This window comes from Triticum urartu, chromosome 1A, assembly GCF_056163025.1.
Source record: "Triticum urartu cultivar PI428250 chromosome 1A, HENAU_Tu73, whole genome shotgun sequence".
NCBI lineage: Eukaryota > Viridiplantae > Streptophyta > Magnoliopsida > Poales > Poaceae > Triticum > Triticum urartu.
This window is the reverse complement of record NC_141873.1, coordinates 197678916-197699500: the sequence shown is the minus strand read 5'-3', so window position 1 is coordinate 197699500 and position 20585 is coordinate 197678916.

Here is a 20585-nt window from a genome sequence, read left to right as displayed (position 1 = left end):
TGCTTCAATGACTGAGGTTATTGTTTGTTGGCTCTCAATAAGGTTTCTGATTCATACTTCTGCATTGTGAATAGATCATCACTTGAACATAAGTAATCATATGACAATATCTATATATGTTGCTGTTATGAGAATAATCATGATGCCCTCATATCCGTATTTTATTTTTTTTTATCGACGCCTCTACCTCTAAACATGGGGACATATTTATTGTTATCGGCTTTCACTTGAGGACAAGCGAGGTCTAAGCTTGGGGGAGTTGATACGTCCATTTTGCATCATGCTTTTATATCGATATTTATTGCATTATGAGCTGTTATTTCACATTATGTCACAATACTTATGGCTATTCTCTCTTATTTTACAAGGTTTACATAAGGAGGGAGAATGCCGGCAGCTGGAATTCTAGGCTGGAAAAGGAGCAAATATTAGAGACCTATTCTGCACAACTCCAAAAGTCCTGAAACTCCATGGAATACCTTATAATAAATAATGAAAAATCCTTGCCAAAGATGAAGACCAGGGGGCCCACACCCTACTCAGGAGGGTGGGGGGCGCCCCCCCTAGGGCGCCCCCCTAGGGCGCGCCCCCTACCTCCTGGGCCCCCTGGTGGCTCTCTGATGACCATCTTCTCCTATATGATGTCTTTCGCCGAGAAAAAAATAAGAAGCAACCTTTCGGGATGAAACTCCGCAGCCATGAGGCGGAACCTTGGTGGATCCAATCTAGAGCTCCGACAGAGCTGTTCTGCCAGGGAAACTTCCCTCCCGGAGGGGGAAATCATCGCCATCGTCATCACCAACGCTCCTCTCATCGGGAGAGGGCAATCTCCATCGACATCTTCATCAGCACCATCTCATCTCAAAACCCTAGTTCATCTCTTGTATCCAATTCTTGTCTCCAAGTCCGGGATTGGTGCTAGTAGGTTGCTAGTAGTGCTAATTACTCCTTGTAGTTGATGCTAGTTGGTTTAATTGGTGGAAGATCATATGTTCAGATCCTATATACATATTAATACCGCTCTGATTATGAACATGTTATGCTTTGTGAGTAGTTATGTTTGTTCCTGAGGACAAGGGAGAAGTCTTGCTATTAGTAGTCGTGTGAATTTGGTATTCGTTCGATATTTTGATGAGATGTATGCTGTCTAGCCTCTAGTGGTGTTATGTGAATGTCGACTACATAACACTTCACCATTATTTGGGCCTAGAGGAAGGCATTGGGAAGTAATAAGTAGATGATGGGTTGCTAGAGTGACAGAAGCTTAAGCCCTAGTTTATGCGTTGCTTCGTAAGGGGCTGATTTGGATCCATATGTTTCATGCTATGGTTAGGTTTACCTTAATACTTTTGTTGTAGTTGCGGATGCTTGCAATAGAGGTTAATCATAAGTGGGATGCTTGTTTAAGTAAGAAAAGCACCCAAGCACCGGTCCACCCACATGTCAAATTATCAAAGTACCGAACACGAATCATATGAACGCGATGAAAACTAGCTTGACGATATTCCCATGTGTCCTCGGGGCGCTTTTCCTTATATAAGAGTTTGTCCAGGCTTGTCCTTTGCTACAAAAAGGATTGGGCCACCTTGCTGCACTTTATTTACTTTTGTTACTTGTTGCTCGTTACAAATTATCTAATCACAAAACTATCTCTTACCACTTATTTCAGTACTTGCAGAGAATACCTTGCTGAAAATCGTTTATCATTTCCTTCTGCTCCTCGTTGGGTTCAACACTCTTACTTATCGAAAGGACTACGATAGATCCCCTATACTTGTGGGTCATCAGTCCCACGGGACACACACGCACCCAACACGCCACACTTGGCACAAAATCATAATAGAAAATCACAAAAACGTTTCTAAAATCTGAACTTGGCATATAGGCTGTAGCCATACTATAATTTCCTCAACATCTGCACTAGCACTAGCATCTGCACATATCTAAAGCCATAGTAAAACATATCTAAAGTTTGAACCAAAGAAAGATTGCATTTCCTGCTACATCTGCACAAAAATTCAAACACATGGTTGAGAGCAATCAGAGAGTGAACCACATAGCTCCACTGCTAGTATAATATGAGCAAGAAGGCGTAGGGGTTGTGCAGTTCAAATCTGCTGCATGGGGAAGAAATACATTGATAGAAGCAGTACAGGAGGATCCTAACCCTCTCCCTGCCTCCAGCCCATCTCCCTCGCGTGTGTGCTTGATGGAGTCTAGGAGCAACACGAGAGAAGGCGAGTGTGGCCACCCCCCGACCACCACCAACTTCTACTGCTGGTACAGCGAGCAGTGGTTCATGGTCGACGCAGTAGCAGGATCCGCCATGGTGAAGGTCATCTGCGGGGCTCCATGGAAGTGGGGATCTTCCCCATCGCATCAAGGAGGAGGAGAGACAGGACCTGCTGCCGGGGGTGAAGTGCAGGTGGAAGGCGAGGGGTGGCGGCGGGATGCAATCATGGGAGGGAGGGCGATGGCGGCAGGCGCGCATGGTATGGGGAGGACGGTGATGGCTGGAGGCGCGCTGGGGCTGGAGATGCGGCGGTGGAAGGCGCACCGGAGCAGGACGCGACGACGCGTGCTGATGGCGGACAGATCCGGTCACGGGGGCTGCACGGCAGCCAGAACCAGATGCGGGGGCGGCGCGGTGGCATGACCCGGGCGTGGTGGCACTGAGGCCAGATGCGGGGCGGTGCGGGGGGGGGGCGATCCAGGCAATGGGCAGCAGGAGGTGCGACGAAGCCAGGGGCCGGCGACGGGAGGTGCGCCGGAGCCAGGGGACCAGTGGCGGGGATGGGGCAGAGGTGGTGCATGAGGTGGGGGTGGTTGGGAAGGTCGTCATGGGGGAGTGGGCTGGTCGAACGCGTCTGATGGACCGGCCAGGTTTCTTCTATTTTCAGTTTTCAGGAGTTCGGTAAGAGCCGTCGGGCCCTTATATGGCCGACGTGATCAGAATAACTATTCTAATCCTAGGATTAGAATAGTGTTGTCCTATATATATATACTCCAGCAATTTTTGGCCATTTCTAGTTGACCCCCTAAACTTAACGTTGTAAGCTTCAATTGATCAAGTTCAAGGCAGGTTCAACCGAGAGTAGCATGAATTCAAACATAAACATAGATAGTTTTGCATAAGCGAACATAAAACATAAATTTAAACCAAGCTAAACTACTTTCAGTCGAAGTAGAGGTCGAGCCAATCCTCCCTCGTCATGTACGGTGTGCCGTGAGCCGGGTCCGGGCCGGTGCCCTGGTCGGGGTCGTTGGGGAAGGCACTCCTCCACTCGTCGATGTCGATCTCCTTGTCCTCGGGGCCTACCTCAACGCCCTCCATGACGTTGTCGCTGCTGCCTTCGACCTCGTCATCGGAGGAGACCACGATAACCTCGCCGCCATCCTCGTCGGCAAAGATGGCCCGCTCCACCTCCACGAACTCAGGGTGCTGCCGACGAAGCTCTTGCATGTAGGCCTCATCGGCAGCCTTGTCTGGGAGGCGCTCCCACGCCTCGCGGTCCTCCCGCGCCATAGCCGAGCTCACCACCTCTGGCTCCGGCGGAACGAGGTCGACTGGACGTGTGTAGAATGGGAAATTGAGCCTAGCCACCACGCCGTGGTAGCGGACCTGCCAGCGGTCGTACTCCATGGCCGCGAGCTCGGCAGTGTGGAAGCTACCGAGCCACAGGCGGGTGTGGGTCTCCCGATCTGTAATCTCGGCGACCCACGTCCCCCACCGCTGCTGCCAGACCCAAGGTAGGACCTCGTCAGCTGTCGGGTCCGAGGAAGGACAGGGAAGTCCTAGAACTGGCGTAGGGGCACGACGGCGGGCGGATCGGGGGACCGGTGATTGCGGATCGAGCCTGCGGAGGACGACTGGGACACCTCGGCGGCCACCTCGGCGGCCACCTCGCCGGCGTCGGGCGAAAAGGCTGTGATAAACCTCTTTTTGGCCATTGGCCTTCAAGCTCCCCGGCACACAGCCAGAGGTTGAGGATGGAGGCGCCGACGATGGAGGTGCCGGCGATGGCGGTGACCTACCAATGGTTTTGAGGGTGGTGTGTGTTTGTGTGAGTGGAGGTTTTGGGGAGTGTGTGGTGTGTGTGGAGGGGGGGCAAGGTGGTGTTTGAGGAAATACTACGGCAATAGAAAATTTTACTAGGCGGGAGTAACAAGGAGAGGCTACTGAAAATTTGGATCAAGGGCGAGCAAATATTTTTTAGATTGCGAGGGATGCAGAGGCGGGAGTAAAATTCCGGGGCTACTTAAAATTTGTATCAAGGGGCTGAAGAAGAGCGGGAGTAACAGACAACGCACATGGTCTGCACATACTAATTGTGTGCTATCAAACATTAAAACCTTCCAAGTGGTAGATATTTTTGAGATTACGAGGCAGTAATATTTTCGAGATTGTGAGGGTTGCAGAGGCAGGAGTATTTGAGGAGCGAGCTAGTGTGATTGACATGCCGGCTGTGGATTGTAGCCGACGCACCTTCTCGCGTAAGCCATAGGCGTACTATATGTCGACGGTGCTCCAGGATATTTTGTACTACATCTCACACGGTTGGTGATAATAAACTGTGTGGGATCTACTTGATTTTTCTGTTGGGGAACGTAGTAATTCAAAATTTTCCTACGATCATGCAAGATATAACTAGGAGATGCATAGCAACGAGACGGGGAGAGTGTGTCCATGTAGCCTCGTAGACCGAAAGCGGAAGCGTTTAGTAACGCGGTTGATGTAGTCAAACGTCTTTACGATCCAACCGATCCAAGTACCGAACGTATGGCACCTCCATGTTCAGCACACATTCAGCATGATGGCGTCCCTCGAGCTCTTGATCCAGTTGAGGATGCGGGAGAGTTCTGTCAACACGATGGCATGGTGACGGTGATGACGAAGTTACCGGCGCAGGGCTTCACCTAAGCACTACGACAATATGACCGAGGTGTTGAACTATGGAGGGGGGCACCGCACACGGCTAAGATATTGTCTGTTGTGCTTTGGGGTGCCCCCTTGCCCACGTATACAAAGGAGGGGGGAGGAGGAGGCTGGCAAAGGGGGCGTGTTCCATAGTGGAGTCCAACTAGGATTCCCAATCCTAGTTGGATTCCCCTTCCTTTTCCAAGAGGGGAGAGAGGGAAGGAGGAGGAGAGGGAGAAGGAAAGAGGGGGCTGCCGCCCCCTCCCTAGTCCAAATCGGACTTGCCATCGGGGTGGGGGGGGGGTGGCGCGCTGCCACCCCTTGCGGCCCTTCTCTCCTTTCCACTAAAGCCCATGAAGGACGAATACTTCCCCGGGGGATTCCGGTAACCTCCCGGTACTCCGAAACATACCCGAATCACTTCGGAACTATTCCGCTGTCCGAATATAACCTTCCAATATATCAAATCACATAACTCATAATACAAATTGTCGTCGAATGTTAAGCGTGCGGACCCTACGGGTTCGAGAACTATGTACACATGACCAAGACACATCTCCGGTCAATAACCAATAGCGGAACCTGGATGCTCATATTGGCTCCTAAATAATCTACGAAGATCTTTATCGGTCAAACCGCATAACAACATATGTTATTCCCTTTGTCATCGGTATGTTACTTGCCCGAGATTCGATCTTCAGTATCATCATACCTAGTTCAATCTCATTACTCGCAAATCTCTTTACTCATTCCATAATACATCATCCCATAACTAACTCATTAATCACATTGCTTGCAAGGCTTATAGAGATGTGCATTACCGAGAGGGCCCAGAGATACCTCCCCGATACACTGAGTGACAAATCCTAATCTCGGTCTATGCCAACTCAACAAACACCATTGGAGTCACCTATAGAGCATCTTTATAATCACCCAGTTATATTGTGACGTTTTATAGCACGCAATGTGTTCCTCTGGTATTCGGGAGTTGCATAATCTCATAGTCAGAGGAACATGTATAAGTCATGAAGAAAGCAATAGCAATAAAACTAAACGATCATTATGCTAAGCTAATGGATGGGTCTTGTCCATCACATCATTCTCTAATGACGTGATCACATTCATCAAATGACAACACATGTCTATGGTCAAGAAACCTAACCATCTTTGATTAACGAGCTAGTCAAGTAGAGGCATCCTAGGGACACTCTGTTTGTCTATGTATTCACACATGTACTATGTTTCCGGTTAATAAAATTCTAGCATCACTACAGGAATCAGGCACTTTGCCATCTGCCATGGCTGAGGGCAAAGGCATGCATGACTAACGGCAAAGGCCTTTGCCGCCCGCCAGCAGACGGCAACAGGTCCGACTGAATAGGCTACGACGAAGGGCTCTTTGCCTTCCACTGACGGACGGCAAAGATGAAACGCTCTTTGCCATCCACCAGCACACGGCAAAGAGCCCAGATGGCACAAGTGCCAGGTTAGGTCCGTTAAGGGGTTAACGGTGTGCTTTGCCGTCCGCTGGAGGATGGTAAAGACAATCGCACATTTGCCGTCTGCCAGCGGATGACATCATAGCGAAATAGGTCAACCCCCAGGTACTGCCACATGTCAAGCTATGTCGTCCGCTGGTAGACGACAAAGGTGCGACGCTCTTTGCCATCCGCCAGTAGACGGCAAAGTAACCAAATAGGCTAGCCAGTGTCCCAGGTTGCACAGGTAGCTGCCATGTGTCAGCTTTGCCTTCTCTTGGCTGATGGCAAAGCTCTTTGCCGTCTGCCAGCAGACGGCAAAGCTCTTGTATAGCCCCTGTTTTTTCTATTTTTTGTTATATCCTTGCATTTTCAAAAGAACTAGCATCTTCGTTAGAAGCGGGTCGGTCAGTTCTTCAACTAGAGGGGCCGTATAGTAGATGTGCCCCGCCTTCTTCATCCAGCCCTAGGAGAGTTGTGGAAAACACATTAAGCGTTTCCCTTGGGTTATGCGAATAAAACTTATAATGGCTTACCGAACTTGCGGGGCGGGACAGGTGGTACCCGCGGTCCTCGGCTGAGTCCGGCCAGGATTTGACGGACTTAAAAAGCACCTTCCAGATGTCTTTGTGTGAGGAGCCAAAGAACTCTCGCAGGTTCTAGTGCTTCGTCGGGTCGAATTCCCATAAATTGCAAGCCCGGTGTTGACAAGGAAGGATCCGGCGAACTAACATCACCTGGACTACATTGACAAGTTTGATATTCTTGTCTTCCATATTCTTGACGCGCGTTTGTAGTGCCGACAGCTCGTCAGACGAAGACCAATCCAGGCCCTTCTTGGGCCAGGACGTAAGCCACAGGGGGGCTCCAGATCAGAATTCAAGAGCAGCGGCCCATTTCGTGTCGCGCGGCTCAGTGATGTAAAACCACTGCTGCTGCCACCCTTTGACGGAATCATTGAAAGTACATGTTGGCCATGTGACGTTGGGCATCTTGCTCACCATGGCGCCTCCACACTCAGCGTGCTCACCTCCCACTACCTTGGGCTTCACATTAAAGATCTTCATCCATAAGCCGAAGTATGGCGAGATGCGGAGAAAGGCCTCGCACACGATGATGAACGTCGAGATGTTGAGGAAGGAATTGGGGGATAGATCATGAAAATCTATCCCATAGTAATACATGATGCCGTGAACAAATGGGTGGAGGGGAAACCCCAGCCCACGGACAAAATGAGGGAGGAAAACAACCCTCTCGTGCGGTTCCGGAGTAGGGACGATCTGTCCTGCCGTCGGGAGACGGTGGCTGATTTTCTGGGCCAGGTACCCGGTCTCCTGAAGCTTTTTGATATTCTTCTCCCGGACGGTAGAGGCCATCCATTTGCCTCCTGCTCCATATCCATACATTTTCGGAAGGCCTTTGTGGCCGGAGAGGACAAACGCTTGGGTGCTAGGGCTCGAGCAGAGGGGAATGGATAAGCAGAAGAAGAAGGCGTGGGTGAAAAGGGGGGGTCCTTATCTCCTTATAAAGGCGGTAGGGATCCAGTGCCTCCCCACCTGCCCGGTAAACTTGATTATTCCCCAAGCGTCACGCTAAAGATGCGGTTGGATTACCATACCCGTATTGAGGAGAATCCCGAGATAGGGGGACACGATCTCTGCTTCGATAAGGCATACCCATAAAACCGCCTCACGACATGCGCGGTAGCTAGTTAGGGTGAACGATTCGAATAAAGACCGGGTCGTGGCGTGGTGTCACGTTAGGAAAAGTTGTCAGGGGATTTGATTTGTGGAATATTGTACTCTCTATGGTGGTATGTGGAATTTGTTTTGCAAAACTGGACACGATCCTAGTGTTCAAAATCTTCTATGGAATATTCGGAGAAGGAACCCACCTTGCAATGCCGAAGACAATCTGCATGCCGGACTCATCGTCATTGAAGCCTGGTTTAGGGGCTACTGAGGGAGTCCTGGATTAGGGGGTCCTCGGATAGCCGGACTATATACTTTGGCCGGACTGTTGGACTATGAAGATACAAGACTGAAGGCTTCGTCCCATGTCCGGGTGGGACTCTCCTTTGCGTGGCGAAACGATGGTGCGCAGCTCGGGAGTAAAGGCTCGGCAGCCTACTGTGGTCACCAGAGCTCCTCGTGGCGGTGGAATCTGGTCTTGGTACCCACGCACCACCATGGAGGCAGCGCGCGGTCTTGACATGGTGGTGCGGGAAGTGTGGGAGTGTTTTCTTGCGGTCGAGGGACCTGCTGGCAGCTTCTTTCTTCGTGCGCGGGCACACGGCGTAGCGGATCACGCCGCGGGACCATGCATCTCGGGGCGAGGACACCATCTTGATGCGGAGGAGGCGGGGGCGCTCCGTGAGCTACGCGTCTAGGCACGAGGGGGCCGTCTTGATGCAGGGGCGGTGGAGGCGCTCCGTGAGCTACGTCCCCCGCGGCTAGAGGCGGGCGAGGCAGCCAAAGGGATGGTGCAGGAGAGCCCCCAGCGACGCTAACTAGCTCGGGGATGCGGTCCAGCCAGTCTTCTTAGAGGTCATCGACCAGGCGGTAACGCAAGAACTCGCGTGCCATGAGCAATGCGGCCTGCGCGTCCGTGGGCGCGCAACGAGCGTGGAATGACGAGCCGGCCAGAGTCAGTGACTGGGTGGCGGTGTGACCGTCCCACCGCATAGAGGGGTGCAGCAATGACGCTTGCTGCTCGTTCGTTGCCGGGCCAGTGGTGGTGTTCGCAGAAGGAGATGGAGAACGGCGGGGAGGTCCGCCAACGGGCGCCGTCTGGGCGACGCGGGTGGTGAGGGCAGCGCGGCGCTCAACACATGCTCGGCGAGCGTTTGACATGGATGTGATGGAGCTGTCGAATGTGGATCGACAGAGGCAAAGGTTCAGCGCACCCCTACCTGGCGCGCCAAATGTTGGATTACGGGTTCTGGCAAACCCTTGAGGTTCAAACACTAGGGTGCACACGAAGATCTCTCTCCCCCTAGCTCACGCTCTCGCAACAATCTCCAAGCCTAGCTCGCCGAACCCAAGCAACAAAGGACACAAGAGTTTATACTGGCTCAAGCCACCGTTGCGGTGTAATACCCTACTCCAGTGTGGTGTGGTGGATTGCCTTGTAGGCTGGGGATGAACAAGTACAATGGAAGAACAACCTCCTGAGGAGAGGTGATCTTGAGCTCAATGAGCTTGTGTAGTTGGGGATGATATGAGGCCCGGGTCCTCTCCCCAAATATTAGGCGGGAAGGGATCCCACAACAGCCAATTTGAAGGGGGCAGCGAGTAGAAGTTATTCTGACAAAAGGTGGTCTTCGCCTGCCAAAGGCTCTGGTGGTGACGCCGTCGTGGGCTCCGTGATGACCTTCGTCTTGCCGTCCTGCTGGTCTTGGTCTCGTTGCACCGATATGGAAACCTTTGCCTAACACCTCGAGACTCCTCGCCTACGCCTGCCTCCTTAGCACCAAAGAAGAAACTGGTACTCTGCGCCCGCTAGCGCCCGCCTGGCCTTGGTCGTCATGGCTCACGTCATGGGAACCTCACGAGGTGCCCCTCGCCTTGATCTCTCCGCTCCTTGTGAGCCAGCCTAGTGAGGCTGCCCCTGAGGAGGTCTTGTGTCGTATGCCTCGCGAGGCTTGGCCCCTCGCGAGGGTCTTGAGTGTTGGTTGCTGAAGATGGGTCGTACCAGGCCGCCGGTGGAGCCACGCCTTGGGCCGCATGCAGGCATGTCTAGGTACCCACGTTCCCAGGACACCGACAGTTCTTCTATATCTTGCAATCAGATTCCTCAATATGAGTATTTACACATCATATGTTTATCCCCGTTGAAAACTTAACCTATATTGTCATCAATCACCAAAAGGGGGAAATTGTAAGTGCATCTAGTGGCCCTTAGTGAATTTGGTGTATTGAAGACTTATAGGTTAAGGAACTAATGCGTTTGTGACTGTACACAGGTCTACAAGTCTATGAGGGGTTTGATATTTATGATTAAAGTCGACCCCTAAAAATGAATGTCTTCAGCTGAAGACTTTGGTTTTCTTGAAGATTTTGAAAGTGAAGAAATTGGTGTGACCTTGAAGACTTCTATATTCATGTGAGGATTATGAAGCGTGAAGACTTTTGTTTTCGTAGTTTTGTTTTTCTCTTTCTTGAGTCATAGGAAATACTGTACTATTAAATGGGGGTCGAGGTAAAACTCAGGAAAAGTTTCCAGGTGATGCTCATCTCAAAATCATACACCTACCTAATCCTTTAGAGTAAACCATTGGAAATCTCATACAGTTCAGTCAATTTCTTCAGTGACAGAGACGAAGATCTTCTGGTCTCTAAGGAATTTGTTTTGACTGAGGAGTTAGGAATTTGCCAGTGCGGATTGCCTACAAGTGAGGAACATGATAGCCCTGAGGAATTTGAGAGCTCAAATATCCGGCCATTGATGTGCTACGCGCGAGCTGTCCCAAAATATCCTACCGACCTAATGGTCATATCATTGAAGGGCATTTATGTCTTATCATGTCGGGCTGCTCCCTAGGATATAAGTAGCCGCCCCCTGATACGTCTCCAACGTATCTATAATTTTTGATTGCTCCATGCTATATTATATACTGTTTTGGACTATATTGGGCTTTATTTTCCACTTTTACATTATTTTTGGGACTAACCTATTAATTGGAGGCCCAGCCCAGAATTGCTGTTTTTTTGCCTATTTCAATGGTTCGAAGAAACGGAATATCAAACGGAGTCCAAACGGAATGAAACCTTCGGGAACGTGATTTTCTCACCGAACGTGATCTAGGAGACTTGGACCCTACGCCAAGGCATCAGAGAGGCGGTCATGAGGGTGGGGGGCGCCCCCCTAGGGCGCGCCCCCTGCCTCGTGGGCCCCTCGGAGCTCCACCGACGTACTCCTTCCTCCTATATATACCTACGTACCCCCAAACGATCAGAAGAGGAGCCAAAATCCTAATTCCACCGCCGCAAATTTCTGTATCCACGAGATCCCATCTTGGGGCCTGTTCCGGAGCTCCGCCGGAGAGGGCCGTCATCATGGAGGGCTTCTACATCATCATAGCCTATCCGATGAAGTGTGAGTAGTTTACCTCAGACCTGCGGGTCCATAGTTAGTAGCTAGATGGCTTCTTCTCTCTTTTTGGATCTCAATACAAAGTTCTCCCCCTCTCTCGTGGAGATCTATTCGATGTAATCTTCTTTTGGCGGTGCGTTTGTTGAGACCGATGAATTGTGGGTTTATGATCAAGTCTATCTATGAATAATATTTGAATCTTCTCTGAATTCTATTATGTATGATTGGTTATCTTTGCAAGTCTCTTTGAATTATCCGTTTGGTTTGGCCAACTAGATTGGTAGTTCTTGCCATGGGAGAAGTGCTTAGCTTTGGGTTCGATCTTGCAGTGTCCTTTCCCAGTGGCAGAAGGGGCAGCAAGGCACATATTGCATCGTTGCCATCAAGGATAACAAGATGGGGTTTATTTCATATTGCATGAATTTATCTCTCTACATCATGTCATCTTGCTTAAAGCGTTACTCTGTTTTTAACTTAATACTCTAGATGCATGATGGATAGCGGTCATTGAGTGGAGTAATAGTAGTAGATGCAGAATCGTTTCGGTCTACTTCTCACGGACGTGATGCCTATATACATGATCATTCCTAGATATTCTCATAACTATGCTCAATTCTGCAATTGCTCAACAGTAATTTGTTCACCCACCATAGAATACTTATGCTCTTGAGAGAAGCCACTAGTGAAACCTATGGCCCCCGGGTCTATTCTCATCATATCAATCTCCATCACTTTAATATTGCTTTGCTTTTTACTTTGACTTTACTTTTTACTTTGCATCTCTATACCAAAAATACCAAAAATATTATATCTATCAGATCTCACTCTCGTAAGTAACCGTGAAGGGATTGACAACCCCTAATCGCGTTGGTTGCGAGTAGCTATCGTTTTGTGCAGGTATGAGGGACTTGAGCGTGGCCTCCTACTGGATTGATACCATGGTTCTCGAAAACTTAGAGAAATACTTACGCTACTTTGCTGCATCATCCCTTCCTCTTCGGACGCAAGCTCAAGAGGTAGCACCCCCTACAACCATTACTTGGTTGGCTGCTCTGAGAGAAACTGACACTTGCCATTGAGAGCATCCCATCCTCCAAGGACTTTGAGCGAAAATCATCAAGTGAGGAAAACCCAAAGCGAAACACCTACAAACCCAAAGTGATTGAGCATCACTGAAGAGATTCTTCTTATATGGAACTGACGCTTGTTACCTTTGTGGATTTTGCATCCTCCAGACGGTTAGGCGTCATGGTCTAGAGCATCCAAGAGGAAATTATTGATCATCGAGTGACCGAGTCTGTGAAGGTTTGGAAGTCACCTGAACACTTACCACGAGTGATTGGGCGAGGTCTATGTGATCTTAGCTCAAGGAGAATGCAGTGAGGACTATGTATCCAGGACTGTGTTTCCTCAGGTTTAAATATCTAGCCACTCCAACCAGACGTACAATTGTCATAGCAGTTGGAGCTGGTCTACCAAATCATCGTCTTCACCAAGCTACTGGTTCTATTTCCTCAACCCTTTCATTTCCTTATTCATGTGTTGAAGCACTTGATACTGTTTGAAGACTTTGACTGAAGACTTTCTAAATTTCTTCAATCCTATTTCTTCAGTCAGTTTGTCTTTAGCCTGCTTATCGTGTGTTCACGCTACTTGTACTTTGTTCTGATTTTCATTTCATCATGATGACTGTGCTACTGCTCTGTTACGCTTGCATCTGAGTACTTATTCCGCTACTAGTCGTTCGTGACTTAGGAAATTCCTCAATGATGAATTTTTAAAAAACGCCTATTCACCCCACTTCTAGTCGATATAACGCACTTTCACGTGTTCGACCCTATTTCAATGAAGTTCCACTTCATGATGGGATTGAACAACGACATCCACAAGACTATCTTCCATGAGAACTACACGTCCCTCGACGACAACTACATTGGTGCTCTCAAGGTGGAAAAAGAATTCATGAAGGCCAAGGCGTCTTCACCCCAAGCACACTTTGCGAGCACCAAGCTCCATGAGAACGAGCATGAGGATAGTACCAGCAAGATGTCTAAGCCCGACGAGCTCCAAGACGAAGCTCCCAAGTTCGACTTCACCGCCATCCCTCTTTGTGGCATTGATAATGCAGAGTCTACTTTGACTCTTTTTGAAGACGGTGCAGTGACAACTATGACTATGGAGCCATTCAAGGAACATGCTTTGGAGGCAAGCGACAAGGTGGGGGCCAAGGATGATGCTTGATTGAGGTGAAGGTGTCCCAAGTTTTCGATGAGATAGTTATCGTTTTCTATGGGAGCCGACTTTGACGATCCAACTATGATCGTGCAAAGACATCACGCCTTAGCAATCGCTAAACCAACTTTCGAGGATTATTGACCACGCCGGAGCACGAGCAACCTGACGACGAGGGTCTATTTCCTGCGAGAAAAATGAAGAACAAGCAAGAAATTGAGATTGCAATCTGGATATTGTGAATATAAGATGAAAGTTTTATTGATCAAGGTGGGGTTCTGTATACGAAAAGTTGCAGCTATGGCGAACTTTTAATCTAAACAAAACCCAAGCAAAAAAGTTACTAGATGGATCTACTTATATAGGAGCAAGGGGTGGCGGCCAAGGAGGTGGGAGGACCAACCAAGGCAGCCTAAAACTAACCCTAGGTCGTACCAGGCTGAAGGGCCCAAGTGGAGGTGATGCAACACCTTTGGGCTTGTAGTTTGACTCGGATTCTGCTGCAATGTCAGATTGTTTCATCCATAACTCAAAGCTTCGGACGAATTTGAAGGTGAATCCAGTTGTGTTGGAAAGTGCACGAAATATACTTTCCAACAAAAAAGAATCACCCAATTTGGAGTCCGTATGAAAGAGATATTGGCGTTTTGAGTCAGGTATGTCTGTGCAGTCCAAATCTGAATCCAGAACGTGAGAGACTTGGACTCTATCTTTTATCGGCCCCAAAGTGACGTGAGAGGACTTTTTGAACAGAACATAAACTTCTCATTTTCCCTTATATTCATATGTGGATTGTACAAATGTCCCATACACCTGCAATTAGACATGGCACAAAAGTCTGTGAAGTATTTTTGTCCTGGATGACATAAATAAATTATTGCATAGTTTGCATTAGAAATCACCTCACAAATATACATGTATGCAATATTTTTGGTCGTATCCAAGGTAGTCATGTCCTCATCATCCTCCCCTTCTTGAAAACAAAGCCGTCCTCGGCGTTGCTTAGTCTGAAATGTGGCTAACAAAAGAGACAAGGTGTACATGTTGTATATGTATATGTCATCCATTTTTACTTCCCTTGATTTTTGCACATATGACACATGTGTACATGAGTAACTTCCATAGTTCATAAAATCTAAAGCCAAAAATTTATCACAAGAAGTAGAAGGCATGAAAATATTGCAACCCAGTTTGCACATATAAGTGAAGCTCTTGTTCATTTCAAAAGATTGACAATGTTCATCATTAAACCATCGCAACATTGGTGAATAAACCTTACTTGCATCAAATTTACATGCTACAGTATGCTTAAAGAAGCAAACATGCAATAAGTGATTGGACACAGAATCATCACCGAGATTAGACGTCATATCAAAATGATTAAACATTGGTTCTTTTGCATCAGCAGCTAATTCAATGGGTGCACTCAAAATTGTTGGTATTTCAGTTGTTTGATCACATGACGCATTCACGACAGTAACAAGATTCTCTAAAATAGTTGGTGTGCTAAAATCAAGAGGTAACTCAATACATGATGCATTCAAGTTAACTAGGCATGCATCACTTTCATGTTAAGTTATATCATCAATACCCTTACTGTTACCTTGTCGCAAAGACGTAGCTGATGTAGGTACGGACGTTGACAATGTACCATACTCTTGAGATGATGTCGCGCTCACAATCCGAGGTGTGGCTGCTCTAGTAGGTGCAACGGTGGAGGAACCAATAGGCGATGGTGAGCATGAACTAGAATAGTAGTTATTGTAGTCACCCAATGCTTCCTCCTGTATCTGTCTCTCAAAGGTACAAGCGCGAACATACATACCAGTAATGCAACGAGGAATATACTAAAATCTTGCACGGATATCATGGTTTAAACCACCAAAAAATCTATTCATTATATCATCCTCAGATTCTTCTATGTCACAATGATGCATATAAGATTTGAACTCTTGGTAGTAAGTATAAATAGTGTTACTGCCTTGTTTTAATTGTTCCAATTTGCGAAGCAATTCACGATGATAGTAAGGAGGAAAAAATTGTTGTCTCATTACAGCTTTCAAAACTTTCTAAGTTTTGAAATGGCTATCAATGTTTTTCTTACAATTTACACTCCACCAAACAGAAGCAAAACCAGCAAATGCTCTAGTGGTAACTCATACTCTCTAAAGTTCATAAAAATTATGGCGACTAAAAACTTGTTCTACTTCAAGCTCCCAAGCTAGATAAATAGTATGATTAAATGTACCCTCAAATGATGGTAAAGAGATAACCTGACCATATGCTTGTGTGTGTTGTCCCACCTCTCGTGATGGTGAAGATGTATCCGTTGTCCAGGAACTTCTATCTTCGGACCCTGTCATGATAAGTAGAAACAAGAAAAAAAATTCAAGAATAATGTTGACGACGATGAACGACATCTACAACGAGCTCAAGTGCGACAACGCCAACATCATTATGGTGATGCTCACCAAGCGCAAATGTACAAGTCCCAACAAGCCCTACTTCACGCCAAGTCCACGCTTCATGAGCAAAAGAGAAGACCGCGAGACGACCACAACCAAGACGGCGCTACGGCTACCACCACCACCACTTCGGCATCTTCACCAAGTGCTATCAAGGTATCTTCGCCTTTGGACGTACGGCATCTTCGCCTACTTCCCACAAGTACGCCTACAACGACTTCATCAAGTCCAAGGCAACCACCTATGAGCGAGGGCGACACTCCCATCTTCGGAAGCCCCTCAAGGAAGATGGCCGAGCATGGGAAATTCCCTTCGGTCATGGAGACGAGCTATGAGGTGCCACATCATATGGGCCTCCTACAACAAGACGGCGACAAGAAGGTCGAGCAAGGGCCATCCCCTTCGACCACGGCGACGAGCACAAACCTCTTCAACAACATGAAGACGGCGCCCATATTGGACTCATACTCTGAGTCAAGCTACGAGACCGCACATGAGACCTTATCTTTGGTCTTAGAGGAGAGTGATGATGTGCCATCTTCGGCCTTCATCCACGGCTACGACCACGACATGATGGAGCATGGAGACATTTGCACCTACATCTCTCCGACACCCATATGCCATGAGATGCCCAAATTGCCATGTGAGGAAAGCCACCAACACATGAGTGACACGAGTGACTCCACCACTAGCCCCACACTTGAGAGCATGCCACACATCCTATGTGAGGTTGAGAGCCATTTGAGTGACTCAACCAACCATATGAGTGAAAGCATCTAAGAGGGAGTGAGTGAGCCACCACACTTAGTGAGTGAGGTAGTTGACACGGCACGTGAGGCCACTATGATTTCTAACGACCTAACCTCTACTCCGAATGTGTTTTCTTCTTTGGTGCTAGGTCTCCTACATGATGACACGCCTATCCTCGATAAGTCCATACCTCCCATGGAGATGATGATGGCCATGGTGGAAGAAGATGCACCCCCACATGGTTCCATCAAGATGAAGATGACCACGACTTGGTCTTCGACACCTCACCTACAACACATGAGCAATGCTCCAAAGGTAACATAGGTGATGGTGCTTCTCTTGTCCCACTAATGGACTATTTTATGAATGATTGCTTGCATGATGTTGACACACCTATACCCATGCTTCATGCTAGTGCGACTTCTTCATGTCATGACTTACCTATTTATGATGAATATGATGACGAGCATGTCGAGTTGCCTAGTTGTGATGCTATGCTCCATAGGATATCATGTGAAAATTCTTTTGGTCACATCATGTTTGACAATCCATTAACCTTGTCATATGCTATGGGTGAGATATCCCATATTGCATCTTTTCAATCTCAACATAGTAACTATGCATGCCCCATTAAAATCAATCCCATTTGCACTTATGGCATAGATGACGAGATGATGATCATTGGCTTTTGTTTTTTCATGTGATGATATTGATATGCTTCCTTTGCAAAATTTGCACAATTCATCTACTATGCCATGCCATGATCACATTGTTCCAAATATGCATTGTTTTGGATGTTGTCAATATTCTCCATGTGATGTTTCCATTAATGCTCATGAGGAGACCCCCATAGTTTCCTCATACATATTAGGAGATTTTGATGCATTGCATACTTTGCATGATTCCCATAATTGCTTGCACCATATGCATTCCATGAATAACAATGCTCTACATATTTCTTGTGATGCATTACAAAATTTGAGTCTCCATTGTGCTATACATAACAACAAACCTATCATGATGGATGACATGTTTCTATATCACGCATCTCATTTATTCGAGCATTGGATATTTTGTGCTAACCAACACAAGAACGTGCACATCATGATGGATGATGTGTACATCTACCACGCACACACAATTTTCCCTTTGTCTTTGTTTTGTGTAGGTACTCACGTATACTCGTCAACCTCTCAATCCCAAGAGTTAACGAAACGAGCTCTTGAGAGCAAAGATGACTTGGGATCCCGAGAACTATCCTTCCCACCGCTCTCTTCACGCAACGACTACGCACATCTCTCTCACTTGGCTCTCACACGGCTATGGGCTATATACCGCTTTCATGCTCATTTTACCGTGTTCACTTTGCATGCTATGCTTGCTTCTATGCCTTTGCCATGCAATTCTGACCCTTGCTTGCATCTACCCATGATTCACAATTTTGCTACTCCTATGTGTATTTGCATGCTTGATGGAGATCCTTGTTGCTATTGCCATGTTTATCATGTGCCTCAGGTTATTGTTGATTCTTGTGTTTGGGAGAGTCATGATGTTCCATTGCTATTTACATAGGACTTATTGCCAATACTATGATGATAAATTTCTCATATCCTGCTCTCATGCCTTTGATATGTCATGTGCATTATCCATGACCACTATTTACACACATGACATACTTGACATGATTCCTTCTAGTACGTTGCATCTTCACACTAGTAGCTTGCTTGCCTTGATTCATATGATTGCTTGCTTTGTCGCATCACCCATTTCCCATCCTTACTTGCTTTCTTGGGTTGATGACGTATATGTTCATGCCTCTCACATGATATATTTTGTTCATTGTCGCTTGCCTCCAATTGTTGAATCTATGCTTATTGATCATGGAGACTTGGACACTTTTCTTGTGATGCATGCTTGTTTGATTGAGCCTATTGTATTTGGTTGGTCTCGCATCATATGTCTCCATACTATGAAATGCTCCCTTGTCCTTTCTTACGATGAGCATGATGCATACACTTGTTGGGTATCTTACCACACGAATGATAGGTTTTGCACTTCCGCTAACCTCATTTGTTTTTCCGAGTGTTTGCCATGTTCTTTAGTTTTGAAGGATTCACAAGGTGGTACCATCACGAGCCATATTGGTCAAGTGAAGACGTACATGATGCACAACACCAACATTTTCGACATCCTCATAAAGGTGAATTCATTCCCTTTGAGCCATTCTCAAATACGCATATTGGATGGGTCATTCTTTCATTGTTGCCTCTTTCTTGTTGTCTACATGATACATCTATCGGATGGAGGACCTACATTGGAGATGGACCCTATGCACCTTCAAGTTGAGGAGTGCCACGACATCGAGATATGGTACAACACCACCCATAACAAATTTGCATATTATGCATGGATTGACTCACATTATGATTGCCTTGTTGCATCTTGTATTCCCATGTCATCCATGATACATGAGCTCACTCTCTTAGCAAATTTGTTGTGATCTTTCTTGATGGCATATTCATACATCATGATCATATTGCCCACCATCAATTGCATGATCACATCACATTGAGCACCAGTTACCATGTTCATGCTTTTGATACACCGTCCCATTATGACATCATTTTGCACCATGGTTGCATTGATCATATTCACAACACATTTGGGTGCGCAATGAATGCTTTTGCTCCCATGAACGCTTTGCATATCATTCTCTATCATCTTGATAAGCTTCATGCGTTTTGTCATGAACAATCTTGCCGCACAGACTCATTCTTACATGATGGACACTTTGTGCTCTCTAACCATTGTATTTCCGAGTGTCGTTTGTGTTTGCTCTTTTTGCATGTATACCACTCCAGCGACACCTTGGAGTACTTGGATAACGCCATGTCTTCCTCTTCGTCCAACTACAAGTCCGTCCATGACAACCGTTTCCATGGTGATGAGGATTTCGATCCGAGGTCGGATATTTCCCAAGGGAGGGGAGATGATGCGGAGCATCCTACGATCATCCCCATGTACACTCAAGCATACGCCTTTGGACCTAAGGTGAACTCGCTCCTTTCCGAATCTTCCTTTTCCACATGTAAGACATGGATGCTACTTCAAGCGCGGACCTTGTGCATACTCAGGTACACCCAAGGAGACCATGGAGAGCCCAAGGACCAAGGCCAAGCATGCACGGAAGTGAAGGAAGAAGAAGGAAGAAGGGCCAACTACTATAGCGGCCGGACATCCGGCCCGACCCTCGGAAATCCGGCATCGGCCATCCAGAGAGCATCGCAAAGGCTCAGCACAGCCCGGACATCCGGCCATCACCCCGGACAGCCGGCTCCTCCCGAAGCCCCGGACATCTGACCCCCTTCGCCCGGAAATCCGGCCCCTCCATCACCGAATGCATCTGGAAGACCCAGGCCAGCCCGGACATCCGGCCCCTTGCCCCGGACATCTGGCCCGTCCTGAAGCCCCAGACATCCGGGCCCCAGCCCGGACATCCGGCCCCTGCCTGTGTGCAGAGAAAGGTCCAAGGGCCCATGTATCCTCTCCCACTTCCCCCTTTGTAGCTAAGGCCTATATATACTCCTCCACCTCCTTCTAGTTAGGATTAGCAAAGGATTAGCTCATATTTTGTGTGAGAGCTTTGCT